Consider the following 6,014-nt stretch of genomic DNA (forward strand, 5'->3'; position numbering starts at 1 on the left):
TGCTGTAAGAAACTGAAATATCTAAAGACGTTGATAGAGGAGTTGACAGGAAAAAGGGTGGAAGCTGAACTGTGTGTCGACAGAGTGCAATCAAGCTAATAGAATCTGGACAAGTGATGCTTAGGAGTAAGCACATAGACGTTAGGTATCATTACATAAGTGAACAATTGAAAGAGAAACTGTACTCAATCAAATATTGTAACACTGAAACTCAGGTGGCAGGCATTTTAACAAAACCGCTATCACCAGAGAAATTTACCAAGTTTAGAGACATTATACTTAAGAAGAAATAAGTCTGATTTTGATAAGACTGAGAAAATTTTAATTACATGTACTAATTTTGTAATCTAAAGACCAAAATTACTAAGTGTTATTCAATTTAACTTTCTAAAACAGCTAATAATATTGACAAGATTTTTAAATTAAGGAGGAAAATGAGAAATGTGTTTGTAACGTTTTGAAATTAAGGAGGAATGTTGAGAACCTACTAATGTAAAAATGTTCAAATTTGTAATAGTGATCTATATTCATTTGTTTTCGTTTTGTATTATAACAAAAGTTCTTCTCATCCAATATGGCTGTTAAGTGATATATAAGCATGACACAAAGAAAATCAACAATACCAACACTGCGACCTCCCAAATTATATTGTTTTATTTACTTCATTATGCATATATACATACTATAATCAGATACCAAAGTTACAGTGAATGCAAAAAGGGCAATTTGTTCTTCCCTGAACTTCTTGTTTATAAATTCGTTACAGTTACATTCTACATTATGTTCATCTTGGTCAAAATATTCTGCCAGCTCCGAATTTTGCATGATCATCAAATATTATTTGCAGGACAAGAAAAGTCTTCAAGTGTTGTAGTTCTCAGTGGCAAAATGAGCACATACATTTTCACGAGAATATTTCAATTGACATGGAAGTTTTCCTTATGTTATAAAACATGGACAGTGAGCTAAATCGGGCTTGTCAGTTTGGATATGTCTTTAAAAGTAAGAAACGCTTAACAGGAATCTTGTAGCACTAGTATTTGCGACTGGGATATATTACGGCTGTCTTTGCGTTGGGAATACTGAGACAATGCAGATGAAATTCGCAGAGAGGTCAGAGGTATAATTGACTGATAAACTCACTCATCAACAGACAACAATGGGATAACTGCATCAAGAGAGATTATTAAATTGATAATAGACATTGTCTTCATCCACAATATGATATTCTTACCCTTATAAAACGCAAATTCTTCTGCTTCATTCCCACTAACCTACAGCCGGAAATATTGATCCTTTGCTCCAACTCTCATTCCATAAGTTTACGGTCCTTTCGGTTGTCACACCGTGTACTTGTAGTTTAGTACAGAGTGTACTAAGATTCAGGAGGAACCTGCTCCCTAAACTGATGATAAAAGCAGCAGGTACTCACTACATAGCGTCACATCCCAGACGACCTCAGTCTTAATACTCATCACTGTGAGAATCTCTAACTATAACTTATCACTTCATTCCTCTGTATTAACATTTACCCAAATTTTCATTTTCTTGGTTAATACACTCATTTTGACCCCCTCTGTGGTCTAGTCAGAGTTCTTGGCTACAGATCCCGAGGTCCCGGGTTCGATTCCTGGCGCTACCAGATTTTCTGAGAAGTAGTGGGTCTGGAACGTAGTCCACTAAGCCTCGTGAAGATAAATGAGAATTTATTTGAATGGAAAACTAGCTGCTCCGATCTAGAAAACCGAAATTAACGGCCGTGTGGATTTGTTGCGCTCACCACGCGTCACCCTCTATCCGCTGAAGTTGGCACTAACTTTGCCGACAAGCGGAGGTCACTCGGTCGGTATAGTTCGCTTGCGGACTAAAGCCACGGATTTTTTCTTCTTTTTTTATATCCAAATATTATACAAAGACTCCCCGGTACCATGTAATTCATGAAATGGCAGGCTGAAATCAACGACCAGACACTTTCGTCGCGAAAATATGTAAAACTGACGCTCTCGACGTATGAGAAGGAAATAAAAGTGAAGTCGTCCCCATGCTTAAAACACCATGACATGAACACTGTGGGAGAGTTTAAGTAGAGCTCGACGCATTCCTACGAACGTCACTGTCGGGAGGGTGGCACACATGCCACTGTATTCGGGATATTCAGTTCTTTTAATGAAGTCTGAATTACAAAAAACAACTAAATAACTGATCTAAATTGTCATTAAGAATCTCTCACGGAACGGGACGAAACGTGACACGTACGACCATGCCTGACATAGTAACATTCACTATGATGTCAGTGGACACTCGAGAGCTGTTCGTTCTACGAGGCTGTTAGTTAGTAACTCAGCCTAGGGAACGCAGAACTGGGTAGTTGCTATTAGGTACACCAGGCCAAAATTTATACCCTAAAGATATCTGAACCCTCGCCCTCAGGAATCGTTCTCATGTAGCTGGAATAGCGCAGTCGGTACAGCGACTGGCTACGGGCTGGGTGACCGAGAGGTCGGAGTTCGAGTCCCAGTAGGTTCAATAATTTAATTTCTCCATGTCGTCCAGACCTGCTCTGGTGTCCACCCAACTTCCTATACAGTGGGTAGGGGGGACTCCTTCCCGGGGGTGAAGCTGACCACTCACCTCCAACTAGTGCCAAGGTCAAGAAAATGTGGATCTATAAATCCACGCCCCCATACGCCTTCATGGCGTAGTGTTTAATTAGTAGTTAAGCACAGGGACAACTTTACCTTTTACCTTAGATGCTCCATAAGCACACAATGATACAAAATTATTAACTCTCATATACACAATATCCTACGTAACTTGTTATTCTACCTGTTGTTTGCGAATTCCCATAAACACCCGTTCTCTTGAGCAACAGTTTCCTTCAACTCTCCCACCCATTGCGCCGTTTTTGTTCAGTTAATCTGACCATTGTGTTCCCACATATTCCCATGACGTCCAATTTATTGTTATACATGGCGGAACTAGATTATTTAACCCGTGTCCTCTGTTTCCCACTCCAAAAGAAATGACGTAATAACTCCCTTCAAGGGTTTCGGACCTAAGTCAGTTCTCTCTCATTCAACTCACTCGTACAGTACGATGACCAATTTTCTGGACGTTATCCATCGTCTTAATTTTTATTTTAAACGATGTTTCGGAAACTTGGCTTGTCTCTATCCTCAGGTGAAATACCTACTCTGCTGGGCGCAATCCACAGCGCCAGCCTCTGCCTCCAAAACGACGTTTCAAATAAAAATTAAAGATAAATTCCAGAAAACTGATCATTTTATTAATATAACACAGCTCACAAACATTAGAGTTTATTCACTGTTATGGTACTTAAAGTGTAACTGCGCATGCGGCTTACTCTTACGTGCCCCTGTCATCTTACTGTATAGATACTTTAAAATTCAGTTCGAAATGTTATAATTAGTGAATAAAACCATTAAAGGCCGCACTATAGCTCAAGCGGTTAGTCGCTGGCTGGTCAAGTGGGATTTGTGGTGGACAAAGTGGTGCTGGGGCAGGTTTTCCCCGAGTACTTCGGTTTCCCCTGCCAATCTTCATTCCATCAATTGCTCCACAATCACCCTCACCTATCATCTGGGGCTGGTACAATAGGCCAGAAGTGGCCGCAGTTCAAGGGACTTAGTCCCACCCCATTAGAAATAGAAAAAACATTAAATACTAAATCATATGCGATGAGTGGCAAATAATTATGGCCAGAACCTACCCAATGCATTTAAATTAATTTAAAATTAGTTTTAATATCCAGGACCGTGGGTTCGAATCCCACTCGAGGCAAGGATGTATGTCTGCGATTTTCCTATGTTTATTAATGTTAATAACTATAACTAGTCAACGACATTTTTAAGTTCATTACACATTTTCGTGATTTCCTCGGTCCGCAGACACATCGGAATGTCCCCATCTGCCCCCTGAGTGAAGACCTGTTATTTCCATTGCAGGTATTTTACTCACATTTGTGATCTATTTATTGACTCTCCCTCGTAAGAATAGATCACTGTAAATCATATATATCGTGCCTACGTTGGCCTACAGGCTAAGATCCTGGAGCCTGATTTATCCGTAAGACCGTGAAGGAATTGATTATGAGGCGTATGTTGAAAACGCAGGAAAATTATCAAATGTAATTTTAGATGTGGGGGCTATCTCGCATTTAAATTCACAATTGCAATACTGTACAAATATTTTTGGTACTGCTTATTTACTTGTGGAGCTGAGCCCTTCTTGAGGATAAGCCAAATCTGCAGCTACTCAATAATTTCTAAGCATTTTATGGAACCCGAAGGTTCATTGCCGTGTTCACGAGAGCCCTCCACTGGTCCCTATCCTGAGCCAGAACAATCCAATCCATACCATCCCATCCTGTCTCTCTAAGATCCATTTTAATATTGTCCACCCACCTACGCCTTGGTCTTCTCAGTGGCTTCTGGCTTTCCCACCAATATCCTATATGCATTCCTTTTCTACCCCATTCGTGCTACATGCCCTGCCCACCTCATACTATAAAACACTACTACATTGTTTAAATCACTGTTAAAATAGGGCAATGGGACATGGTCATGAGGCGAGAAGGGACAAACGAGCAATAGACAAGGCAGAAATGAATACCGTAGAATACACAGCTGGCTGTACCTGATAAGGTATACAAAGACACGCTGAAATTTGTAAAAAATACTTCAGGTCGATGTACACTTGATGGGATTACTACATAAGAAGAGATATAAGAACCATACAGATAAAAATTGGATAAAAGGGCGCAGAATTATGAACTGCAGGGAGAAGGGTGAGAACATCAGGGATACGCGGGTCTTCAGACCTGTAGAGGCTTTAATTTGCCAAGCACCTGAAGGTAAAATTAGTGTAGCAATTCAGTGCGAAGATATTTGCTTCTCTGTTGCTTACCATACAGCTGGTATCTCTTACAGCACAGTTCTGCATAATATTTCCAGGTCAAGGACGTGCTCTAAATGAGACATTTCTTTCACACCTCAGAGCTTCGTATAAATGGAGCACCATCTCTTTCTGCTTGCTTGGCCATACGTTTTGGAAAGCAAAGAGTCACACCTAGAAATACGAGACATTATTCTTTTAGAACTTCCTGAAGCGTGTATGATGCTTGCGGCGATGTAATGAGAAGTCGCGGTGAACACAACAAATTTCCTGCAGGACGGAGTAAAGCGGATCCAGCACAAGAGCAATTTGTCGTTATGCACCATAAATATCGTAATAATAAACACTCGCAATTTTTGACAAGTATTAGGAAGAGTACACTGCAATGTAACGCTGAATATGCTCCTGTCATATCTTCATCTTCTTCATCTTCTTCATCATCTTCATCTTCTTCATCATCTTCATCTTCATCTTCATCTTCATCTTCTTCTTCTTGGATTAGACCCCTCTAACCTGCAGCTATTCACAATGACTTACGGAAAAATGCATCGTACAGATATCTGATACGAACTCTTGGATGTGGATTCGATTCACCATGCATCTATACATGATAACATAAAGAAAACACGGAAAATGTGGAATTACATCCATTCCCCCTGCGGGATTCGTGCACAAAATCAGAATTTTTTGCTGGGCCAAGACTATACGAGCGGCCTCTGCAATGGCTAATTCTGTATGGGCTCAGAGCAGTAAGGGCGGAGACAGTGCTCACAACTTCTGTATATGGCCGTGGAAGGGATCGTTGGGTTTTGGTACCTGTCCATAGTCCTATATTCGAATAAACATAACGTTACGGAAAATGTAACTGCTTCCTTCCTCAGGTTAGAGGTGGGATCCACTTACTCTCTTTGGTGAGCTACAAACAGCTAAGCTCAGTCACTGGGAAGAAGGACAATGGGTAAAGTCCAAACACCCAGTATCCCGAGTGTTATATAACTTCGTCAGAACCCTTTAGAATCAAAATGTAAGCGACCAACAAGGAGTATTGCTTCTAGGCTCTTCCCATTCTGTGCCGATGACTTCTGAATCCCCCCCCCCCC

The sequence above is a fragment of the Cryptotermes secundus genome, unplaced genomic scaffold, assembly GCF_002891405.2.
Source record: "Cryptotermes secundus unplaced genomic scaffold, Csec_1.0 scaffold52, whole genome shotgun sequence".
Classification (NCBI taxonomy): domain Eukaryota; kingdom Metazoa; phylum Arthropoda; class Insecta; order Blattodea; family Kalotermitidae; genus Cryptotermes; species Cryptotermes secundus.